The sequence below is a fragment of the Urocitellus parryii genome, chromosome 5 (genome assembly GCF_045843805.1).
Source record: "Urocitellus parryii isolate mUroPar1 chromosome 5, mUroPar1.hap1, whole genome shotgun sequence".
Lineage (NCBI taxonomy): Eukaryota > Metazoa > Chordata > Mammalia > Rodentia > Sciuridae > Urocitellus > Urocitellus parryii.
This window is the reverse complement of record NC_135535.1, coordinates 80,498,431-80,525,668: the sequence shown is the minus strand read 5'-3', so window position 1 is coordinate 80,525,668 and position 27,238 is coordinate 80,498,431. Positions and strand designations below refer to the sequence as shown.

The following is a 27,238-nucleotide window of genomic DNA, read 5'->3' as shown; positions in this document are numbered from 1 at the left end:
TAGCAGCTCCACTTCAATGGTTATATCAGAGAGAAAGCCTCATGTATTTGCACAAGAACATATGCACAAGAATCTCACTGCAGCAGTTTATAAGAATATACATGTGGATAGCCTGAACTACAAAATTAGAATGATGGATAAATTATGATAATTAAACATTATAGAGCAGTAAAAATGAATGAAATATAGCTACATACATCAACACTGATGCATCTAAAAAGCCTAATGCTAAGTGACAAACAAAAGTGATAACATTCATGAAAAGTTTCAAAATTCTATGACTTGATATTCACTGTGTATATATAAGAAATAATGCCCTAGAAATAAAAAGTGCCAAATTCAGAATTATGTTTATCTTTGCAGAAAGAGGGTAGGAACTGAGGTCAGAGACTGTCATTTTCTACATGTTAGAAATTACATCCTCACTTAAAAAAAAAGAAAAGAAAAGCTAACTTTCATGGGTTGAACTTTTCCTTTAAATGTTTCCTCCTAAAGATGATGTCAAATAAAAGAAATCCTACTCCATTCATGTAGTCCAAACCAAGGTTTAGGAATAGATTACTCTTCTAAAAGGAAAGTGCTTCCAATATTTACTTCTATGACTCCTTCTTTCTGCTGCTGGATAACACAAGGAAAGACCACCTAGCACCAAGATGCTTATTCTAAAAGAGCACATAAAGAGTAAAGAGGGGGCAGACTCCTAAAGACGTGTGCAACTCAGTGCATGTGTGCCTTCTTACAACCTCATGAAATTCTCAAAAAGATTCATGACCCTCCAAATGCTCAGAACCTCCGAGCTGGTGTCAAGAATCTCATGATGCTTGAGCAGAGACATCCTGCAGTCTCCTAAATCCTTGTCCTATGCTCTTTCCATAGGGGCAGTGGTGCTCAGAGATCATTTCATGGCTCTAGGGCCACACATCAGATATGGATCCAATCCTGGTTGCACTTGGGTTGAGTAGCTGTGGGGAGGTGCTTTCTGAGCCTGCTTTTTCCTCTGTGAAATGAAGACCACAGTTGCTAAGAGCAAATGGTGTGACCCAGAGCCTAGTGCCCAGTCAGCACTCAAGGCATGCGAACTACCCAGGGCCAAGTCTCCTTGTCAAATGCTCCCATATCCTGCCTACCACCTTTCATCAATCACCTGTGTAATTGTTTGATGTCTGTCCGCCCAGCAGCCTCTATGCTGTTTGAGGGAAGGACCTTTGTCTTGTTCTTGTTCAGGCACAGAATAAGCTATGGGTTGAATGGGTGGACAAAAGCATGAAGGAAAGAATAAATTCCTCCAATTACATAGTGCTGCTGGGTTTGAGGACTAAAAGTTCCTAAAAAATGTGCTGTGTACACAAATCAAAACACTGTCATCAGTGTTACTCCTTCCATGGAACCTCAAGGAAGTTAGTATGATGAGGGCAGATTATTAAAGAAAGAAAAGAGACAATTATCCTTTTTTGAGAAAAGCTTGGTTCAACAATGACAGGAGGGAGAGAGAAAGGAAGGCGGTCAACAGAGGGTTGAAGAATCCCAAGACCAGAGGAGATAGGGCTTTAGTGAGGGCATTCAAACAGCTCTGGACTGGCCTATAGGAGAAAGTACATCTGTGATCAGTTGTTACAGCCCTATGTTGTCAGTGAGGCAAAGCAGGAAGAAGTTTGGAGACAAAGATGAGGTGATGCAAGAAGTGGAAAGCAAGAGGGATCTGTAGGTTGTTCTCCGAAACGTGGGGCAGGCAACTGAGATTACTCCCATGAGCTGTAAAGGTAGAGGAAAGGCATCCTCCCCTAAGTCAAACAGGTCCTGCGGCTCCCAGTTTTCTTGGTGGGAGCCTGGACAAAGTGATCACTGGGTTCCTTCCTTTTATATGTCTCTGAGATTGCAGAGAGCTAACACAAGCAAAACTGTATTTAAATTATCTCCAAGTTCCGTGCTCCCAGGCAGAAAGGTGATCAGAATTAAATGACTCACCCCAACCCAATGCCACTCAATAGCGTTGCTCACATCTTTATGTTAAGAAGTATAAAGAGATAGGGAATGGCACAAAGAAACAGGACTTTTTTTTTTTAATTCTGCATTTGACAAGGCAGAAGAATAAATTAGCACATTTTTAAAAGTTCAAAAATAAGGGACTTATGATTACTGAAAAATAGGGCCTATATATAAAATTAGTAAAGTTAGTAATTATAGATTTGATAGAGGAAGAAAATTATGGTATGTGCTTGAAGTTTTAATATGCCTTAGTGATTCTTATCATCTACAAACCACTGAATAAAATGAATGTGCCTTAAAGTTTTTAAATGAAAATGGGTTACTAGGTAAGCTTGTTCTTTAACTGGAAAATGACGTGTAAGTATTCCTATATGGTTTCAACTCACTCTTCATGGAATTTTAAGAGGCACTTCCTAAAACTCTTAAGTACTGTCACTACTAGAGAGAGAAAACAGGCTCCAAGTGAGCAGTACTCTTAGGTATATAATACTCATTTGAATTCAGAGATTCAAAGCAAGCTGTCAAAACTATTAGCATTTGCAACCTCCCTGTGTGAATCAAGCTTTTCTCAATAGGATGCAGCAAAAACAACCCAGCAGTCTGAACTTGCAATTAACCAAGATACTTTTCAATTCCAAATTTGGGGCCACCCAAAATTACATAGTCTTTATTGAACTTTATAAAACTGTGAAGAGGCTAAACAGATACAATGTATTTATCTTTATGAAGTAAGTCATGTTTATTGTATTATGGTCTAAGGTGAGACAAAATACTTATATATATTTTTAAATAGAAGTGGGAAACCATCGTTTTTAGTTATTCTCTCCCTAGGCAGCGCCTAATGTCAGAACTTTAAAATAACTTATGTCATGTCTTGCTTGTGGGAGAGGGAGAAGAGGTCATAAACCAAGCACACTCCAAACACGGTGATTCCCGTCTCTTTCACCAGGTCCCCAGAAACAAACTGAGCAGCAAGAAGAAGGGAGAAGCCGTGGGAGGGAAACATTCCCCAGCACAACACTGATCCAGACTCCTGGAAAACAATTGGATGTTCTTTTAAATTAAGAAATATGGGTCACTAAGAAATATTACCTTAAAAGATAAAAGGTAGTCAATTTCTTTGCATCCTAAGCAATTAAGTGAGTCAAGATTTCTTCCAGAGTATTCATCATGGAATTAAAATTACTAAGATGAAAAAAAGTTAATGGTACTCAATTTGAGTACTTAAATTATGGTACATATAAATTAGGATAAAATATGGCATGTAATAGTATGTAAATATGGATGTAAATTATGATAAAATATGGTATGTCATAAGTGAACATTCAAAAGTTATTTAAATTGTCATCATAGAGCTATAGTTAGAGAGAAAAGAAGACATTAAGTGAATACATTGTAGGTGAATAATACAGGTTACTACATAACCTGCATGAGCTCTGGAGCCATGGTCTCTGGCTCAAATCATAGCTCTACAGTTAACAAAGAAGTGAGAGAGCAAGTTATTTTACCCCCTGTACTTTTGTCCCCTTATGTGTGAAACAGGAGTCTAGCATTACGGGGGGCATTGAAGAAATGACTTATTACATGTCAAGTGTTTATCATCACATTATTATGAGTCAAGTGTTTTTAGGTGTTCTATACACAGAACAATCAGTAGATAATTATATCAAAATATAGTAGCTTTTTTCTCTGGAAAGGAAAAACAAATATTTTTCACATTTTAATTTTCTTTTTGCTAATTAATATTTTTAAATTTACTTTCCATGAGCATGTGTTAGATGAAGTTATTTTTTCTCAGTTAAATCTCCAATAGAAATTTTCAAAAATTCTGTAGTGGTATAAAAGTCTTTCTTTCCACCTTATAAAACACAATTGACCCCAAGAAATAGCAATGTTCTCTTTGACAGTTACCAATCCTGGGCTCCTATTCCTTTGAAGTAAAGGCCAAAACTTCTTGTGGTATCTTGTTCTTACTATTGCATCTTAGAAAAATTACTCATTATCACACCAATATGGACAGGCTGAAGGGCTAATCAATCATTTTCCCCAAATGTATCAAACACACACAAAAAGCCCTAGAAACAAGTTTAAATTAAAGTAATTCCTGTCTAACACCAGAGTAAACAGGAAACAATTCATTGTTAAATTTGGGCTTTTTAAGATTTCATTATACTGTTCATATAATTGTGAATGCAAAGCCAGAACCTGGAGATGGATATTACACTAAAAAAATGCTCCGCCCTTTAAAAAAGAAAAAGCTAATTCATTTCATTCTTCATTCATTTCATTCTTGATCCAAGGTCTAAATTGGTTTATAACAGGGTTCCTCTGTCTCAGCACCATTGGCATTTTTCAACCAGATAATTCTTTGCTGCAGGGCCTGTCCTGTGCATTGTAGGATGTTTATTTAACAGCATTCTTGGCCTCTACCCCTAGGTGCCAGAAGCACTTCTTGGGTTGTGACAAGCAAAACTGTCTCCAGATAGTGCCAAATGTTCCTGGAGGGAGTGGGGGAGTGGTGGCTGGGGAATGAAAAGAAATCACTCCTAATTAAGAACCACTGGGTTAGAACAGTGTTCTTCAGTCACTGGACTCCGAAAGATCACAGGTCAATGAATTGATCAAAAGTTCACAGTTCACAAATCCTTAACCAGGCCTCTCTCCACCGAGCAAGGTGACATGACTAACCCACCTGCTTTCCTGGGCCACACTTTGAGCACTAGACCCTTTTCCACATTCTCTTTTCAACTCCTGCCCTATGTAGACATGTCCCAAATCAAGTAAGAATCTCATGGTTTGGGGAGTAAAGGCACAATTGAACAGAAAATTATTTTATTGCTTTTTGTTTTCCCAAAGCAAAGAATGTCTGTATTTCAAAGAAAGGATTATAAATTGTACAAATATAGTTGAAAAACACTACTTTCTGCTTAGCCTTGTTATTTGAAGCTTTGAGCTACTTTGGTGAGGATGATAAAGCGGAGAAACAATCAGGATCAAAATGAAAAGGAGAAATTAACAAATCACAGGCAAATAGAATAGAGCACTGTGCCCAGTATATTTTGGCTCAGAGCTAAGATTCCAAATTCCATTCTCAGGCAGAAACTACCAGTAAAAGGAATCAAGAAGCAAGAGCTCGGATATCTAGAACTGGGGGGAAAGTACTCTTTTAAAAATGATAGGATATGGTTCAGCATGGGGCAAGAAGAGACAGCAGCCCAGTATTGGGTAAAAAGAGAGATCTTATCCCTGGAGCTCATGAGCACAGCACCACCCTGAAGCCTCCCTTCTCTCCAAGGAGATGCTCACTCTACACACACAGCATGGCTGTAATCACAGAGGAGGGCTTGCTGAGCCATACATACCTATTGTAGGAGAGGAAGGCCAGCAAGAACAGGAGACATGCTAACACGTCAGCTCTGCCAACAATCCCAGCCATCTATGAAGTTTAACACAATGAAAAATTCAAAAACTCAGAAAATTCTGTCAGAAAAATCTCACAGAAATGTCTTTGTTTGTAGATGAATAATATAATGTAACAAAATAGTATAGTATAATAAAATAGAATACATATTATTCTTCAAATTCTGACATGACTAAATACCTCTGATCAGTAAGAATTAACAATAAGCTTACAGAAAGAGAAAAAGAAGAAGTGGCAAGATTTTCATGCTTAACTTTATTTTTAACTTCTCTTGTAAAGAGGATCAATTTATAGCATCAAAGCTTATTCATTTATTATTATTTTTTTAAATCTTAAAAAGAGGGCTGGGGTGTTGTTCATGGATAGAGAACTTGTCTAGCACATACAAGGCCTGGGTTCAATCCCCAGTATCATAAAAACAAAATAAATATTCTTTTGAGCAGTAATGGAGTATGTGACACTGCTAATCTTTGGACACCACAATGGTAATGAAGCAGAGGATATTTATATACTTATAGAATAGAAGGAAAAAAGTAAGCTGAGGAACCAATATTTGGGGCAAGAAAGGGAATAAGTTTGAACTAACAATCATTCCACCAGAGTATATGTTCATGAAATTGTGTGTATATGCATATGCAAGTCTGTGTGTATGTCTGTGTGTGTGTATGTGTGTGTGTGTGTGTGTGTGTGTGTGTATACACCTGTGCATGCACATATGCATATTTCTAAGATCTGCCACTGCACTGGCTAAAAAGTAGCACAGTAACTTCCTGGCACACCCAAAAGTCAGTCCCCACTCAAGAGAACATTAGATCCTTGGAAAAAGGGCTGATAACTGAGATGAGGGTGGAAAGAATCAAGAAAAGTTTCTATCTTCTTCTCATAGCAATAAAAAAGGACCCAAAAAATTAAAGTCAAAAGATCACAGAAGCCCGCAACAAGGGGTTCCCACTGACCAAACCTGAGACAATTTGAATATCAAAGTAAGTAAGGACCATGATTTATTATAAACACAGAAAACAGAAACCTGTGAGTCCATTTGTTTGATATACAAATGATGAAATAATGGATACATATAGAAGTGCACACCTACACAGAGCAAGCAAATGGATGGGAAACAAGGAGAGCTCTGGTTTCACTGAAAAGCTAATGAATGTGGGGGAAATAAGGGAGATGAAAAAAACGTTTTTGCTGCCCAAAAGAAAAGGCTAGATAGAGTATGAATACCAAAAGTATCCATAGGGCAGGGTGTAGTTCAGTGGTAGAGTGCTTGCGAAGCATGTGCACTAGCCTGGATTGGATCCCTAGTATCACAAAACACAAAAACAAAAACAAATAAAACAATAGATGCAGTCAAATGCTCTACCACTGAGCTACTGGATTAGACAGAGGGGAATGAAGGTAAGGGAGGGGAAAGGGGAATAGGAAAGAGTAGAATGAATTGGCATATTTCCTATGTTCGTATGTGAAAAAATCCACATCATGTTCAACCACAGAATGGGAAGTTATATTCCATGTGTGTTCAATATGTCAAAATATACTCTACTGTCATGTTTGCCTAAAAACAAATTATAAAGTTTTTTTGAAAATAGATGCTAAATCTAGAGCAGTAAAGTTTCCTGATATGAGAGATATTAGCATGACTTCAACTTCTTCCCCACTGACTACTTCTCTAGAAAAATAAATAGAATTAATTACATAATGGAGATAATGTGTTACATTGCATTACACATTCACTAGGCAATCAAAATCACCACCGAGAAAGATGCCTCATTTATACATTATTCTAGCCAAGAATATATAACCTGAATATAATCATGAAAAGAAAACAAAGCAAACTCACAACATCATCCTGTAAAAACACAGACATAAATATGCTATTAAACATGATAAGTAATATATCATATATAGTAATATATAAAATCTACATAAAATTTTATATTAGTATTTTATAACACTAATCTTTTATTACCTTTTAATTTATTCTGGTTTATATTACATCATGATTCCTAATTATAACTTTTTATAATCTATTGTCATAATATTGCATATATATAATATACATATATGAGTAAACATATAAATGTATATAAGTATACACATATAAGTATATTATATATATGCATGCATATATTACATATTTGCAATACATTAAATTTCATACATTTTAAATATTTATACATTATATATTATGTATTTACATATAATATGTCATATATTTATAATGCTTTTTTACATTTATTAATTTTAATCATGTTACAAATTATAAAACATGATATGCATATTTATATTATAATTTTATAATAACATTTATATATTACAATTTAATACATTTAAAACATTTTATAATACAGACACTTTAACCTAAATTCTGAATCATACTGTAATCTATAAATTATATTACAGAAAGACAGTGAAGATTAGTAATTGTTCCAAAATAAAGGAGACTACAGAGAAATTATGACCAATACTCTCAGTTTTAGGAAATATACAACTAAATTATTAATATGCAAAGGGGTATAAATTATGCAACTCCTTCAGAATGTTTCAAAAAACAATATTTTTACAGAGAGGGAGAAAGAGAGGAAGAGTGATAAAACAAATGTGGAAAAACATTAAAAATTAGTGAGTCTGGATAAAAATATAGTCACTCTGTGTATTAAGTTTAAAGTTATTTCAAAAAATGTGTTACTTCAAAAGGGGACTGGAATGGAAGTGGAGTGGGAGACAGATGACTCGTATTATTCTGCCTCACAGGATGTGTGTATTTCTCTTAATATTTTAAAGTTCAAGAAATAAAACTGTAAAGGAAAAAATGGGATACAGATTTTTTTAATTTTTAAGTGCTTCTAAGAAAAGGCCCCCAAAGAGCTAGATGAGCAGCAGTTCATGAGGAAAATGAGAAAAAGTGACATTTCGGGCACCAAAAACAACATTACCCAAATCAGGAGAGCACCTGAGGCCCACGGTGTGTTGAGGAATCCATCAACAAGAGCAGAAAATAATTTTTTGGGATGCAGACCCCTGAACATCCTCATCACTAGAGCACAATTTGTGGTCACAGGGAGAAGCGATGGCACAGCAGGGAGTGGCCCATCCACCAGCAGCACAGATGTCTTTTGTCACCTGATTGAGACTTGATTTTGTTATGTTCAATTTCTGAGATTTGGGTTTCTCTTAATGTGAATATCACAACCCCACCTCACATATTGTTGTCACTAATGACACATGGAAATTGCCAGCCTGATGAACACCAGTGCCCTTCCTCCTTTTCCCTTCAGAGAAAGGGAGTGGAACTCTTCACAAAGGTTTGCCTGTATGGATTGTGGAAATTGTCTTTTCACTTTAAGATGTACATACATGATATCTTAATCCAATTTTATTAGGCAGTCTAATATATAGTTAAAATATGTATAAATATACTAACTAGACAATTAGTATACTGTACATACTGACATATTGTACATACCAATTGACAGCAAGTCACATATTAAGAAAAATTCTAGTCTCTTGGTGTAGTCCAATCTATAAGAAAAACCTAAACACAGAATTGTATCGGCAGCAGAGAGAGAAAGCTACTACCTAATTTGGCTGCTTGGACCACACACTGTTCATTGATTGCTTAATCTATAAGGAACCTGATTGACAAATCAGGTAGACCGCATGACTCAAGGGAGGCAGGCAGAGGCAGTGTGGTATCACCATTGTCAAGGCTTACCTCAGAACTAGTAAAGCAACAATTGGCCACAGGTCATGTGTGAAGCTTAGATCCACTCAGTCTGCACCTCTGCTTCCTTGAGCATTTAGCTGAGCAACACTGAAAGACTTTCTGAAGGTTCGACACAGAGCCATCAAGCATGCTGCAGTCTCAGAAGAAATCCTAGAGTCTGGGCCTGGAGGGACACACACTACAGTATCACCAATGTGGCCAAGAACAAGACTTGCAAACTGATATCAGGAGTAGCAAGTTGGAGTGAGGCAATTATAAGCAAGGTAGGCATACCTAATGCATTAAAGGTGTCCTTAAGCCCTTCAGCCATTTTGGAAGCAGCAGCAACAGCATACATCCTGGATGTACAGAATGTAGTAACCCTTTGAGAAGAAGCTCAGAGAGGACATTGAAACGTTAGTGCTGACACTAATAGGCTCTTTTACCAAACCAAACCACTAAGCATTCAACAAACACCTGCTCTATACACCTTTGAACTGGGATCTTTGGGGCAAAAAATTAGATATCTAAAAGCAAAGAGTTCATCATCAACTGCTAGAGCAGCCACTCTAGTGATTCAATTAGTCAGGATCATCATGTTCAATAACTGTGTATTTTATTCCCATTAACAAGAATTTTCCAAGTGCTTATTTGCCAAGGACTGTGCCAACTGGAGAGATACACCCTGCCTCAAGGACTTGAGCATCTGGTGGAGTTAGAAGAGGGCATTAAATATGATACAAGGAAACCACATGCAACAAGAGAGAAAAAAATCACTGCCAGGAAAAGACTGGAGGGTTTAATTTTGACTGTAGGATCTGGGAAGGCATCACAGGGGAATGGTTTTGAAATCTGATACAGAAAAGATGGACAAGGAGGATTTCAGAAAGCTCAAGACTAGGGGAATGGAAGCCTCAGCCAGGAAGGAAACAGAGATTCATTCCAGTTAGAGGATGGGAGTAGGGAAAGAGGTCTGAGGATACGTGGAGTGCTTCTGGAAGGAAGGGCAGAAAGTGATGAAGAGCGTGGAGCACATGAAAAGAAGTGGGGGTGCAATGGGGAGTGGAAAGGGAATGTGAAGTGGGAGCCAGTTGGACCTGATGCAATGACAATGTGGTTGAAACTGTACAGTTCATTAGAAAATAAAAAAAGCAACTGGTCAGTTTTTGGCAACTGAAAAACATAGGCAAAAGAACAGCATATATTCTGGCCCCACGCTGAAGGTCTATACCACCAAGAGGATAGCTGTAATCTGGAAAATGTAGCCTTTAACAAATGTTCACCCACTGGGAAAGCATCAGTGCATAGAATTCAAAACAGGCTTAGTATCCCTCATCTGAAATGCTTGAAACCTTAAGAGTTTTAGAGTTCGAATTTTTTTCAGATTTTGGAATATCTGCATAACATAATGAGATATCTTAGGGATGGAACCCTAAACACAAAATTCATCTATGTTTCCATATACTTTTTATGCACGCAACCTAAAGGTAATTTAATGCAATATTTTTAGTGCACCTATGTTTTGACTGTGACCTACCTCATGAGGTCTGGTGTGGAATTCTCCACTTGCAGCATCATATTAGCCCTCAAAAAGTGTCAGAGTTGGAACATTTGGGAACTGGGAATTTGGGATTAGGGATGCTCAACCTATAATGTAAAATACAGATCTCCTAGCAAGAGTAATAGAATCATGTGTGGGAATTACTAACTAGGACTTAACTTGCTCTTAAAACTTGGTATTTTTTGATCACCACTCATATGATTTTTATAAAGTATGCTATTTTATAGAGTTATTAATGTTTATTTTATTTGTAAGACTGAGTTCCTCAGCATCAGACAGGGCCAGGAACATATACTTAGCATGTGGTAACAGCTACATGCCAACCTGATCTAATCAGAACACAACTAACTTTCTCCTATGTCCTCCTGGCCCATTCTGGAAATGGCCTTGGCCTTGGAACTCCATGTATTGGCTTTTTCTCCTCTTGCTTCCAATTAATGTAAGTGTATTCCTTCAAACCAGTAAAGTCTCTGTGATGATGGGGTTTTCTCAGAAGACAATTGTAATTTTCCCAATTTCTCTGTTGATTTTTCTTATGATTCAGGATTCAGCAAAACATCGTATTTCCCAAGAAATACAATGTCAGGAAACATTTCCAAGAATATCAGGGACTAAAGTGAAGTAAGTCTGCCTCTAATTTTTTTGTCTTTTTGCAACTCTCCAGCAGAGTGACTATTCAATAGGCAGTGTATTATAGGCACTCCAATGTTTGTTGAAAGAGTGAGTAAACAAATGAATTTGTCCCTATATATTTATATTGGAAATAATGCTTCTTTCTTCTAGGGTTCTTGTGTTATTACAACATGTTGCTTTGTCTTGTATCTATTTATGTGCCTATTTTTCTTTGCTTTCCTATGAGCTTGGTGAACATCAACCTGTGGATGGAGTCCCTGCTGTCCATTCACTTATTCCCCCAGCATAGAGAAGGCAGCCCTACACCAAGCACATACTCATCAGCTATTTGATGATCTCACAATAAATAAAGGAAGCCTTTAATCATACAAGCATGTTTATATATGATCATATCAATGTGTTTAAACTAAATCCTATCCCAAAATTTTAAATTCCCCATCCTGTTCAAGATAACTTATGGTCTGGTCTCACTTTTTTTCTTTTTTAACAAAAGGGAGAAACTTCCCAGTAATTCCCCTCCCCTACCATAACAAGGTCTTCTATTGTTTTAAATAGTTTTATATAATTTTTCACTATATCTTCTATCAAGTACATCTTTCTATTTCCATAAAATCTATAATGAAATAGCAGTCTCTATTTACTTTGCAGTACAAATTGTTTTGTAGGTCAAATTTTGTCCCTTCTTCTCTATATCTCCCTCATCTTCTTGCAAATGTAAATGTCTTCCCTAACATGTCCACCTCTTGACTCCTTTGCACCCTTAATTGTGTTACTATATGGATTGTATTGTTATTAGCACAAAAACCTGTTGAAACCCTTGCTTAAAGGTCATTTTGCTAATAGGATTTGCCTGTTTGCTTCAAATCCAGCCTAAACACTATCAGCTCATGATCACACTGCCCCAAGTGGCCCATGCTTTCTGCTTTCCCTCTGAAACCATTGAATTACATCTGCAGTTACCCTACTTGTTTGATCTTTCCTGTGATAATTGACTAAAAGACACTTTAAGTATAGATTTTCAGCTGTACTTTAAAAACTATTTGTCAGAAACAAAATATAGGTCTGTGGTCTTAGATTAAAACACAACACTGACCCAGCATTGTATATTTTATATGGCTGGGTTTGGCAATCTTTGATTATTTTTCTTCATGTTAGGACCAAAAAGAACATTAAAATTCAGGTATCTCTCTCATCTCATTAAGTTTGTATCTAAAGTCTGTCATGCTGGCATTCTAAAATAAGGTCCTGTTACTGCTCTAAATGTACCCAGTGGAATATGGACAAGAAAGCAGCTCAAAGCGCTTTCTCTGCGCTTTACAGGAACACATATAGGCTCTTCTTTGAATAGTAGACATTTGACACCCTGTCTCCTTGAACTTATACTTCTATTTTATGTCCCCCTCAACATTTTTAAATGTATTACATACTTATGCTTAAAAATATTTTATTATCTTATCTCTCTGTAATAAAAATTCATATTTAATTAATATTTTTTTGCAGTGCTAGGGATTGAACTCAGGCCCAGGACCTTGTGCATTCTAGGCCAGCACTTCACCACTGAGCTGTGTCCCCCAACCCATAATTAAATTGATTTTTAAAATTTCATGTGGCCAAAAGCCTCTAAAGGCTAAAATTTTAACTGTGTGTCATTGTATCCAATATCATTAATTGTTTAATATATCACAACTAACATAGAAAACATAACAATTATTAAATATAAAAGCTTATATTTTGATAAGTGCAGCAAGTTTCAATTATGTGTTTAGCTATCTGTGGCTGAATCTTACCTTTTGTTCAGAATAATGAGACAGCATGAAGCACCAATTCTATTCCTCCTATCACCTTTATATAGATTATCCACATAAATGAGAATGAAGTATCCGTGTTATAGCAATGACTTAATTCTTGGAACTCTGAAGTTACCAGCACTTATCACAAAGTGATCCATCATCTTATACAATTTTTAAATGATCTACCAGCTGACAAATCAGCCAGGTCCTCCTCTAATTTGGTCAAAAGCAAAGAATTTAAACACATCCATCATTAGAGTTAAATGGAATTACAGCCATTTACTTTCAGAGTTTTGTAGAAGTAAAGCAAAAATTCTCTACCAAGAGTTACCAAAGGACCATTACTTATACCTCACACTCTTTCACTTACAGGCATCTTGTCCAGTCTACTGTACTCAGAGTAGGGAAAATTACCTAAACAATGTCATTTTTTATATGATGATTTTTATCAGTCTGTGTGTGTGTGTGTGTGTGTGTGTGTATGTGTACACATACATACAAGTTTATCAATACCTTGGGCTTAAAGGTTTAGAATTCTGTTTGTGGAAAATAGCCATCATACAACCTGATTGCCCAAATCAATTCTCAGTATCAAACCAATTAGTCAAATCATATTTCTTAGGTCAGTTCAAATAAACATACTACTGTGCATCTCTACAATTATCGAACTTCTGAACTTAGAACATCAACACAAGCCACCAATCCATATTTCTAATACCATATTGTATTTTCATAGAAATACACATTATGGTTTGGATGTGAGGTGTCCCCCAAAAGCTCATGAGTGGGCTGAAATTCTAGCTCAGTGGTAGAGCACTTGCCTAATATGTGTGAGGCACTGGGTTTGACTCTTATAGCACTGCATATAAATAAATAAAGGTCCACCACCACCACCACCAACAACAACAATATATATATATATATATATATATATATATATATATATATATATATTTATTTATTTTTACAAAGCTCATGTGTGAGACAATGCAAGGTTTAGAGAAATGATAAGCCTTAACCCAGTGAATTAATCACCTAATGGGATTAATTGAGTGTTAACTGAAGGCAGGTGGGGTGTGGCTGGAGGAGGAGGGGCATTGGGGGAGGAGCTTTGGGGTATATTTTTGTATCTGGCAAGTGGAGATCTCACTCTCTGCTCTCTGATCATCATGTGACCTGCTTCCCTTCACTACATTCTTCTACCATGATGTTCTGCCTCACCTCAAGCCCTTAGGAATGAAGGCTGCAGTCTATTGAGACCTCTAAAACTGTGAGCCCATAAATAAATTTTTATTCTTCCAAAATTGTTCATGTCAAGTCTTTTAGTTGCAGCAATGAAAAACTAAACACATAAGACAGGGAGAGATCACAAGTTCTTTCCTCAATGCATCATGTATTAGTTGAAGGAAACCTCCTGACCCCAATAGATCTGTTCCTTTAGAAGGAAACTCAGGGGTGTGCATGTCTCAGACATGGTAGATTCTGATGTATGACAGTATTCCTGGTTTGGGTTTTGTTTGTTTGTTTGTTTGTTTTCCTTTTTGGTACCAGGGATTGAACTCAGGGTGCTTAACCATTGGGCCACATCCCCAGCCCTTTTTAATTTTTTTTTTTTTAATTTTTAGACAGGGTTTCACTAAGTTGCTTAGGGACTCGCTAAATTGTGGAAGCTGGCTTTGAACTTGAAATCTTCCTGTCTCAGCCTCCGCAGCCACTGGGATTGTAGACATGCTCCTACATCCAGCTCTTATTTTTGTCCAAGTGAGAGAAGGGCAGGTGAGAGAATAAGTTAAGAAAAGAGAACCAATGTGCCATCTTCCCTACTGGTGTGTTCTTACACGATCGATTTTGGGAAAGTGTCTGTATGCCAGCTAAGGCTCTGCAACAGACTCCTTTACAAAAACTGTGGGGCCATGTACTCTTGGCAAGACATCCTCTGCCTCTAGCAATGCACATGAAATAAACTAGCTATGGTTACTAAGATGTAGAACAAGGGAGCTTAACAATGCCACCTCATTTGGTGCATAATTAAATAAATATTTTAAAGGGGCCATAGATCCAAACTACCAATAATTTCAAAACAAAAGTTTTCATCAACTACAAAATAACTACACCTCTTATTAAATAATTGGAAAATAATTGGTAAGCCTCCTAAGTCTCTTTCCAACATTAGCAATGTCACTCTGTTTTGTTCCTCCTCCAGCTCCTATAGTTCTTCTTCACAAATATTATAAATACAAAGCACAGTGAGCAAAAGTAAAACAGAAATATAGGGCAGGAATAATGACTTAGCATGACAAGTATCTCAACATGCCCCTTGCTGTCTAAAGACGCATTAGGATTTAAATTTTCTGCAAATAAAAAAACTGACCATGTACTATTACTTGGACTAATAATAGTGGCTATTTTAAAAAGCAGTTAAATCCTCAAGGTGCAAAAAAGTCAATTTGAACATTCAAAAAGAAAAGTGGTCAAGCAGAATGATTTTTATATAAAGATAAACACTTCAGTAGAGCTTTGAATTCACCTCGTTTTGAAAGGAAGAAAAAAAAAAGATCAGTTAAGCTGATACATACAAATACATTTGTTTTGGTTGTTATTTCATTGAGTTCCAATTATACTCACCACCTCTGTGTGAACAGGATGCACAGCAAAAAGTAATGCTGTAACAAAAGCAAGTCCATGATTCTTGAAGACGGTTTTATCACAGGTGTACATCAGCACAAGGGTCACTAAGAAGTGTAAATTACATTTACTGCGTGAAAGTAGAATGGGTTCATGCCAGTCAAAAATATGTTTAGCCTGTAAAAAAATAAATTAATTAATTAATTAAAAAATAAAAACCTGTGCTAACTTCAAACACAACACAAGCACAAAGAAAGCAGACAGATTCTATCATTTATACAGGTAAGCTATTTGAGTAATTATTTTTAAATGACTACAAACATTTCATTATTTGATAGATTTGAGAATGAACCACTTTTTTACTATCTCCAAATTAATTATCCTATCTGCAGAAATCAATGCATATATAATACAATGTCACTTTGGGAAACTTTGGCCTCACTGAGTCAGCAAAAGCAGGTGCTCAACCTGTTTTTCCTTCACTCGGTGGATGATATGAACCCCTCTCATAATAGTCTTCTTCTCACTGCCAGCTACTCCAAAGTGGCCAAGTGTTCAAATGCAAGTTCACAGTGCTGTGCGTCAGAGCCACAGTCACTGCACATGAACAGAAAACAGGAGCCTGTGACTGTGGCCACAGTTCAGACAAACCAGACATGAATGTGTTCTCTCACCTATGGTGCCACCAGGAGCCACATTTCCATATTATGCATGTGACGGCTTCATCTAATTACTATTCCACAAGGGGAATCTTTGGGGCATTACATGCTATTACCAGCTGCAGCTGAAATAAAAAACATGAGCAAAACCATGTTTCAGAAATCTGTACTAGATGTTTTTAATGTAGATTCCCAGATCTCAGAATCTGCTTATTAAGACTATGACAAAGAAACAAGAAGAGAACCACATAGAGAAGGGAAGTCAGTTGTTGAACATTATAAAAAAAAATACTTTCATGAGACAGAAATGCAGAACAGAGATATCTGAAGGTTGTTTTAAATTTAGTAACGTAACATATGATTGGGTCTATGGGATTATAGAAAAAAATGCACTGGACAGGGTCTAGATGTTTTAGAGGAACATACACACCCTTAGTCTCCAGTCCATCTTACAAAAGTAACCCTAGGTCATTCTTCACATGCCCTTGATCTTCTTCTCTTACAGAAACAACTCCTCTTTGCCAACACCACCCAGACTGCACAAGTCAGCTCTAACGATGACATATGCATATTCTAAATACTTGACTTGATTCATGCACAGCTTTCACCTACAGAATTTTAATCATCTCAAGCTTTATTTGGGCATATGAATCCAAATGTCATAGTTACTAATCAACTCTTCCTTCACTCCCACTCCCAACGAAGTAACCATAATTCAAAACCAAACCTGGAAAAAATGGACTGTTATATGGGATTCAACCTGGGCATTGATGCAAGGCTGGACCCAGCTGTGTGTAGGCAGATCCGTGACCCTGCACACACCAGCACCCTTTCTACAGATGCATGATGGGAAATAATCCAAACAAGGGGAAGAGGAATGGGCAGTAAACTAGGGAAACAGGCAGGTTCAAATAAAGCAAGAACAGCACCACATTCCAAGGAAGGAGGACCCCACATGTAGTGTCAAAGGTGCCAGAAATCAGAAAGCTCCGGTCTGGAGATGTAAGAAGGTAAGACCAAGGTGTGGTTCTCAAAGAGTTGGACACAGTTGCTATAAGTCCATCCTTCTGAGGCTGATTCCTCACTGAACATTCTAGAACAACTAAACTATCCATTTAAAATTCATTCATATCACTGATGATGATGAGAGAAAACAGCATTTCACAGGCATTTTCTGGGTATCCAAATTGGATCTCTGACAGGCAGTTTGCATGAAAGCCTTTAAAAAGTGTTTACTCTTTGACAAAAATTTTCATTTCTAGGGATTTTCATGAGGAAATAAACAGAAAAGTATTCAAAGATCATGTGTGGGCAAAAATGCATCTCACCATGCTAATTATAAAAGTAGCAAGATCTATTAAAACGTCTAAAATGATGAAGAATGAATTCTCCAAACTTCAGTCAAGTTACCTTGAGACAAAATTCTAACAAATTTTTAGGACATATCCTGTTTGCGAGAATAGAAAAAAAAGAAGATCTGATTTTGGGAGCCAACAGGGTTTCCCAAAAAGAGAATTTAACTGATGAACCTCCTAATTTAATAGAAGCAGGAGAGTGATAGATACATCACATCTTTATTTTAACAAAGACATTTATCAAAATCTCTTGCAATCTCCTTCCCCAGAAGATAGCCTAAGATGGATCTGTAGCAAACACAAACAGTGGTGAGTAATAAATCAATGCCTCCTTGCACTGAGACCTCCTCTGTATGTCACAGCTTTCCAATATTATCCATGCTTTGTCCAATATTTTTATCAAAGATTTAAATGAAACTAATATGTATCCTTATCAAGTTTATAAAAATACCTGTATTGGGGAAGGAGTGCTAATTTGCTGATATTCACAGAGTTTAAATGGGTGAAATTATGAATTTTAATAGGATTAAACTGAATAGCAGTAAGAGTAAAGAGGGGATGTAAAACAGAACAAAATGCTGCCAATCCAGATTAAAATAGTGTACCTGGTATTGCCCAGGAGTTTTTAGTTCCCCTCAACTCAGAGACTCAGTGTGTCCTGGGTAAACAGACCAAAACATCAACAGAAAGACAGGGAACTGCTGGGAAAGGTAGCAAACACTGTACTCTCAGCAGCTCTGGAGGCTGAGGCAGGAGGTTCCAGAGTTGAAAGCCAGCCTCAGCAATGGCGAGGCACTAAACAACTCAGTGAGACCCTGTCTCTAAATAAAATACAAAATAGGGCTGGGGATTTGGCTCAGTGGTTGAATGCCCCTGAGTTAAATCCCCAGCAAAAAAAAAAAAAAAAAAGATCGGGAAATGTACAAGTCAAACTCTTTTTCATTTCAATGTACTTCAACAGGACTTATCAAACACCTATTAGACATCAGGAATAGTTCAAGGCCCAGAGTTACAAAGAGAAGATAGGGCATTTGCCTTTAAATGGTTGACCACATACTAGGAGCAAGAGAGGCAGGTAGTCAGATAAGTAATAGTGACAGAATTCTAGCAATGGAGAAACTACCAGGGGCAAAGATTTTGGAGAAGGTAATATTCTACCTGTGGACAGGAGAGACAAGGTGGGTGGAATCCAGCATGGAACAGGAGACCTACAGAGTGCTTCTTAACCCTAGAGCACCTTCACAAGAGGACTCTAGGAGTAGAGGAGGGAGAAGCTCTCTGTAATGAGGTCTCAGGAAGGTAGGTTTGTGGAAGGGGGTGTTCAACCTGGGGATGATGACAGAGAGAAATGATACCAAGTTCTCTGGGGGGAAAGATCTTGGTCAAATTTATTGCTGGACCCCAGTGTCTAACACACTCATGGTTGTAGCACAATATATTTTTTGTATGAATAAACATGACGAACAAATGAAATACTGAAGCAAGGCACTTACTCTAAGTAGCCCCCCAAAGGGAAAGTAAGATCCAATAACAACATTGTACACAGGCTATCTAAGAGCCAGGTTTATCCAGTAAATTGTTTTGTTTCACCTTTATATCTTTTTTCTTTGTAAAATTTACCAGTATTTTACAAAACAGATGGTTATTTGGATAAATTTCCTGTTCACCTTGAAACGTTATTGGACGTGGCAACTCTGGGGTTATATGGCTATGCAGAAATATTTGGGTGCCCATTTCAATAAGACAAATGTTCACAATTTGCCATAGTCTCTGCCAATTTCTACAGTATTCCTAACCTGATGCCATTCATCTATCATCATACACACACACACACACACACACACACACACACACAATTTTTCTTTTAGTAAAAAGAGTGCAATGTTTCTTGGGCCTATATTACTATCACAAATGGGAAATCAAAAGACAGTCAAAATGACTATTTGAAGAAAAATGGAAGAAAGTATATTTCTGGAAGAGGAGGATATTCCCATATGCCTACTATGCAAAATTCTATATGTCAAAGAATATAATCTCCCATCCGGCTCAATTGACTCAATTACCACATCAGCCAACCCTTTCAGGATTTGAGTTTTCAACCAATAGTATACAAAATACTAAAAGGACTTAGCTCAAAAAAAGAATTAGCACTTCAACTAGTAAACATCTGTGCATTTAAACTATATCAGGGGCTGGGGATATGGCTCAAGCGGTAGCACGCTCACCTGGCATGCGTGCGCCCCGGGTTCGATTCTCAGCACCACATACAAACAAAGATGTTGTGTCTGCCGATAAATAATAAAATATTAAAATTCTCTCTCTCTCTCCCTCTCTCACTCTCTCTTTAAAAAAAATAAAAATAAAAATAAAAAATAAACTATATCAAGTGGGGCATGGTAGTACACACCTGTAATCCCACTGGCTCAGGAGGCAGCAGGAGGATCCGGCCTCAGCAACTTAGACCCTGTCTTCAGTGGGAAAGCACCCCTGGGTTCAATCCCCAGTACCACCAAAAAATAATAATAATGTAATAACAATTATACTAGATCGACTGCTTTGATAACCAAAAACATCCCCACAGAAGTTCCAGGCAGGATGACAGTCCACCTGGAAAAGATTCTCAACAGCAGTGTCTCAGGTTGCACTTCACCCTGAAGGTGCCTCTGTGATGGCATTTTACCACTTTCCTAAAATTCACTAGCTGTATTACTCAAAAGTTATGAGCTTTTTCTTATTGATTGTAAGAAGCAAATTTCTTTCCATTAACATATCCAACCCGCTCAGCACACACTAGATTCTAAATGAAAATTTACTGAATGAACAGATGAATTTATATAATGTTAGAAGCTGAAAAGTTCGTCATTCCTTTTCAACCCTAAGAATCTCATTTTATTTGGTTTAGCCTTCATTTTTTTTTTAATTTAAAACTAGGCCAAACAGTAGGAAATAAAAATATTTTTTCTGAAATAATCCTAATAACCATCTCTGTCCGCAAACCTTTCATACTTTGACAAATATGAGCACAAATCGACCCTTCTCCATCTGAACTATCTCTGCCTTCTTGTAAAACTGCCCAGAAAGGTGGGGCAGTAAGCTCATAGAAATCAGAGTTGATGGTTTCCAGCATGGTCACATCCATTCCCAGGAAAGGTCACAGGATCTGGAACCAAAGGGGAGGCAAGGAAAGGGCTCTGAGCTGTCTGCCTTTAGGATCTCACAGCCAGGAGCTCGACAGAAACTCCATCACTCTTTTTTAATTCTCTGCTTTGAAAATGACTCTGGTTTAGACAGACAGACACACACACACACACACACACACACACACACACACACAGGTTGTATCCCAGAAAGAGACTTATACTGGGGGGTGGGGAGGAAGTCCTCAGAAAGATCCCAATTTCATTCAATTAGCTCCATCTTCACAAGCTGGCACAGGTCTGGAAACTGGCTAAGATGTCAAAAATCTCCATTGTGGCAACTTGAGCCTGATCCTGGTCTTGCACCAATTTTCCACAGCATATAGATCAAGCAACATTTTAGAGGCCTATCTATTTCATTCCTAGGAACAAAACATGATTCACCACCTTGATGCCTTCAGGTCAAAACTTTCTGATGTCCAATGCATTCCCACTGCTCCTCATGATATAAACTGCACCCAATTGGTCTCTGGTATTCCAGGATCTCATCACTCCACTGATGCCAGAGAGCCCAACTGAGCAGCATCTCCACACATATCACATTCAGCCTACACAAGGCAATCATCAGAGCGCATCCCAGAGCTGCAGGTGCTCCTGATAATGTCATTCTCAATGCCTCCGTGAAGGCAAAGCCACCTGCTCTCTCCAGGAATATTATGGAGGGGAAGAAGGGTGTATGTGTTTTGCACATAATAAATGCTTCCCAACATTGCTATCTCAGTGAGCCTTTGGATTCCTTTCTGTATATTATGCCAGGGAAACTGTGGCATCTCAGTCTCACTAAACATAGGCCCCCATGGAGTCCCAGTGGTTTCCAAGTTTCTTAATCACCTTATGCACTAATTATGCTGCTAATTTCCTGATTCCATCCCAAAATACCCTAAGCCAGTAGAACTGAAATGGAACCTGGAAATCAGCCCCAAGTAATCCAAGTAATTTAAGGCAGGAGAGTTTCAGAACAATAAGACATAGATCTCAAAGCTTTGGGAAGTTGGGTAGGATTGACAAGCTTAGCAGAAAAGTTGTTTTCTCAGCATAACACAACACACATTCTTTCCCAGAAGAACTAAAAATGAGGGAAAAGGAAAAATTGACTGTATCTCCTTTAGATGTTTCTCAGGTCTCAAATGATATTTTCTCCAAAACTTTCTGGTGGATTTCCACAGCCCAATACTAGTACACATCACATTCTCCTGTCTTCCTCTATTGCTGTTCATCTTTCTTCTTCCCCACCTCTTGCTATCATTATAATTCTCAAATGCTTGTAAGTGGTTTCCATAGTCTTCTTAGATCATTCAACCAATAAATAGCAACATCTGATTCTGCTCTGTTTTTCTCTAAGGCAAATCCCTTTGGCCCTCAATCAGTTTGGTTGCTATCCTTCTGCATTCCCTCCAGTACCAGAACTAAATAAGCAAATCATCATCACTTAATGCATCTAAAGTACCAAACGATGCAGTTCACAGGCACCAATGCAGATAACAGCACAGAGGAAAAGCAAAATTCCTATTGATTTGAGCTCAGTGCACCACAGCCTCACCTGCCCATGAAGGGGCAGCAAGTGTCATTATGACTTCATTTAGAATAATGACTGTATCAAAGGAGTCAGAGAAACTGAGGATACGAAGATCAGTAGTGATACCCAGAAGACAGCAAGTCCCAGAAGAAAATCCTTAAAGGAAACCAGAAAAAAATAGCCCAGTGTCCCAAATACCTTATTTATAACTACAACTGAGCTGTCAATTTTTAGCAAATTCTCCCTCTTTTTTTTCTTCTCTCTCTTAATGGTGTTTGGTGAGTACTAGGATGTAATGCAATTCAGACATCAACAATCCAAGATGGCAAGCAAAGTACTCTATAAGACTCTTGTACTTCACCAAGCCATCTGTACTTCCGATCAACTGGCTGCAAATTGGGGGCTTCCCACAACTCTCTCAAATTCCATACTTCACTAGAATGACTCACAAGAATACCACTATACTTATTGTAATTTGCTTATAAAGGACACAAATCAGAACCAAAGAAAAGATTATGGCGTAAGGTCTAGGACAGTCCTTAACACAAACATTCTGTATCTTCAGGATGCATCTCTCTCCCAACACATCAGTATAAGATTACTGACCAGGGAGCTCAAGCAAAATTGGAGGTCCAGTATTTTTAATGAGATTTCATTATGTACACATGATTGATTAAATTATTAGCTATGGATTGAACTCAATCTCCAGCCCCTTTTCCCTCTCAGGTCGGGAGTCAGAAGCTGATAACACATGGCTCAAAGCCCAAACTCTCTATAGTCATGTGATTGGTCTTTCCAACATGGCCAGTCCTCGTCCTGAAACCATCTAGGAGTGAGTCACCACCACTCCCTCACAAAAAAATTAGGTATGTGGTTCCATTTCTATCCCTTAGGAAATTTCAAGGGTTTATAAGGTCTCTCCCAGGAACCTAAGACAAAGACCTGACAAATTCTTTAGTATACAACAATGGGAGAGAGGAAGTGATAGCCACATTAATTCCTTTGATAAATTAATGTACTCTATTTGATCAAACAGAAAATATTTCATGTTACATGTCATTGACTAAAAACAAAGCAAAACAAAACAAGAGGTCATTTCTTATAGAAAGCAGGGCACTGGAATGGATGAATTTTAGGGCCCTAAGTGCAGGTTGTAGGAGAACCCGTGAAATTCTGAGTTTTGTTTCAGAAGTACAACTGCTATCTCTAGCTTAGAACTTTGTAGCAAGCATCCACCAACGATTTATGCTTCAATGTCATTTGACAGGAAGAAGATCCCAAACTTCTGAGAGACTCATGATCTTCCAACAGGTTTCAATGGAGAGCCATGATTGCCCCTTTCAAAATCCAAGCTGCCTTTAACCTCCCAGTAAGCAGGACTCAATGGAATCCTCTGGGTTGGTCAGAGGAAAGACCAACTCTGCCTTCACTTTTCCCTTAGAGGAAGTCAAAAGGAAAATTAACTAAGAAATAAATCAGACTTTTCTACATTTTAAAAGGAGGCCTACCTTAATATTTCTCCAAAAGCAGGCATTCATAAAAATTGGTGTATTTTAAATTGTCTATTATACTTATTTAAATTATCTATTATACTTATTGCATTTTTAATAACATATGTCTGTTTTTTTCTAATTCTTTTTTAGTTGTTGATGGACTTTTATATTTTATTCATTCTTAATTTTTTTTAATTGTAAATGGACACAATATCTTTATTTATTTATTTAAATATGTGGTACTGAGAATAGAACCCAGGGTCTCACATATGCTAGGCAAGTGCTCCACCACTGAGTCAATCCCCAGCCCCTAATTATTGCATTTTAATTTACAAATTAATGGGGTTGACTGTGACATTTCCATTCATGCACATTCTCATATCCTGCTTTAATCCTAACCATCCTACCAACTATTCTCCCTTCCTTAATAGTCCCTTTTCTTCTTTTTTTCCCTATATGAGAGAAAATATGCAATATTTTGCTTATGATTAACATGATGACTTCCAGCTACAACGATTTTTCTGCCAATGACATTATTTCAGTCTTCTTTGCAGCTGAATAACACATAATGTGTGTGTATGTATGTATGTATATATATATATATATATATATATATATATATATATATATACATATATACATATATACATATATATATACATACATACAGCATTTTCTTTATTCATTCATTCATCTGTCAATGGACACCTAGGCCAATTCCATTTCTTAGCAATTGTGCATAATACCACAGTAAACATGGACACAAAGGTCTCTCTTTTGCATGCTAACTTCATTTCCTTTGAATATATAGCCAGGAGTGGTAGAGCTGAATCCTATGACAGTTTTATCTTTAGTTTTTTGAGAAACCTCCATACTCTTTTTCTATAGTGGCTGGGAATTCACATTCTCATCAACATTGTATAAGGGTTATTTTCACCCACATTCTCATTGATATTTATTTATTTAGCCATCCTAAGTGGGATAAGATGGAATCTCAGTGAAGTTTGATTTGCAAGTCCCTAATGGCTAAAAATGTTGAGCATGTTTTCATGTTAAATGAATTTATTTTTAATTGTCAATAAAATACTCATTCTTTCTTTCAGCAGTAATTCTTAGGCTGCTACTATGCAAGCCAGGCAGAGTCCTAGGTGGTAGGACAGAGCACACACTGTTATGACAGGATATTAAAACCAACAACAAAAATACAGTGCCAGGCAGCAATGAGGGACATGAAGGCAAAGCAGGGTGGAAAGATAAGGGTGAAACATGAGGGAATGTTTGCTGTTTAGTTCAAGAATACGCCCTGTGAGGAAGTGGCATGAGCAGATACCCCCATGAGGCAGTGAGAGAGCAGGCCTTCCACAGAGGGATGGGGAAGAGCATTCAGGAACAAGAAACCACAAGTGCAATGGCTGCTGAAGCCTAACGTACCTCATACTTAAAATCTATCAACAATGCCCACATAATAAAATTAAGGTCCATCTAAAAGTGAAACATTTATATTTGGGCTATCTAAAGAAATTCTAAGAAATATTTGGAAAACCAGAGAGGGAGGAACTCTCTCAGTGGCTAAAGTTATCTTTCCATTGAAAACCACTACAACTTTTCAAGAGGTCAGTGTTTACAAATTACTCTCTCGAGAGTTAAATGTGTATTTTCTCACCCTCTTTAAAACATTAAACTTTCAGTGGAAGGATTAAGTCAGAAGCCCATGAATTATTGCCAATTGCCATGGTTTCCTTTTCTAAGTTGTCAGAGCCACCTGTCAATGGAGACCTAGTCCAGCAGACCAGAACAGGCTTTCAAACTCCAACCCAGTCTCAAATGATCATTACCATAAACCCCAGTTCCTATTACACCCATTGGAAAACACTTAAAATGCTGATAATACCGAAACAATATTATTTCAACAGTTTCTGTCCAGCACATTGAAACAAGCTTAAGTGCTGATCCAAATTATAAGGGGTGGAGTCATCAGCTAGTGATGTAGAAGATAGCACTTCTTTCAAATCAGCCCTTCTCTCCTTTCTGCACTAGCCCTCTTTTTAAACTCAAGAAAATACTCTCCTATAAAATCCTGGTGTACTCTCGGTTCCCTTTACACTTATTCACACTAGAAATGCTGAATCATGACTCTGGGGTTGTAAAAGAAAAACTATTTCAGCGGGGACCCCAAGATCCGCAGGGGATTCCACGTGTCTGCATTCCTTTGCTTTGCACCTCCTCAAGTCCATTTCCAGAGCTGCTTGGCAGACTGGAGAAGCTCTGGGAGCAGACAAGAGGGAGAAGGTCGCGGTGAGTGGCCTGAGGAGAATCTTCTCTCTCCCCTGCTTTTTCCCAAAACCTACTCAGTCCTAGCAGCTCAAGGTTCCCTCCTCCTCCCATCTTAATGCGTTCCCAGAGGGGCTGACACACTCCTCCTCTGCAAAGCTACCCAACAGCTTCTGAGAAATTCCCAATTTGGAAGCATCGCCAGCACAGCCACCCCTACAGAACCCAGTGGGCCCGCGCTGGTCCCATTTGGCAGCAACCGGGCAAGGACTGGGGTGCAAAGGGGCCTCATCAGTTGGCCCCTAGCTGGCCCAGAGAAGCCTTAGGTTCGATTTTTTATTTGGGTCTGGGAGATGACTTGGCTTCTGGAACATTTCTCCTCGCTTTAGATTTTACTTAAACTCTTAAGATAATTCGGGAGTTGCAGAGCAAATTACTTTTTCTTCCTTTCTAACTGGACCTCTTGGATCTGATTTTTTCCTGGTCTGTGATAATAAATTAAGTAAATACTTTTTAAAATAAATACTTTTAAAAAAATCAAACAATTCTTTTGTAGTGTTTGAACTATTCCTGCTCAGTGGATATGAATTTTTAAAAACTAGTGGAACACATACCCATAAAAACTGTGTATGAGGACTTTGGAATTAGCTTCTAAACAGCCTTTCTGAATAATTGTTCTCCTTTTTAAAATACTAATTATAAAGCATAAATGAATTTCATATCCCAGGGTGATGATTAGTAGAATTTTTATAAGGATCAATTTTCTGGCCCCTTGTAAACTTCAGCTATTTTACTGTTGAAGTCACCAGGATTTGACACATCCAGACAGAACACACTAAAATAAAATGTCACCATTTGGGGCTGGAATTGTGGCACAGTGGTAGAGCGCTTGCCTGGCATGCATGAGGCATGTGGATCCTCAGCACCACATAAAAATAAAATAAATTAAATAAAGGTATTGTGTCCATCCACAACTTTTAATTTTTTTTTAAAAAAGTCACCATTTCATTCCTTTCCTTCCA

At 37.6% G+C, this 27,238-nt stretch overlaps 1 pseudogene; it reads right to left on the bottom strand.

Moving 5' to 3' along the window:
- LOC144255012 (protein O-mannosyl-transferase TMTC1-like) overlaps positions 1-27,238 on the bottom strand; it is a 386,709-nt pseudogene that overhangs the window by 858 nt on the left and 358,613 nt on the right.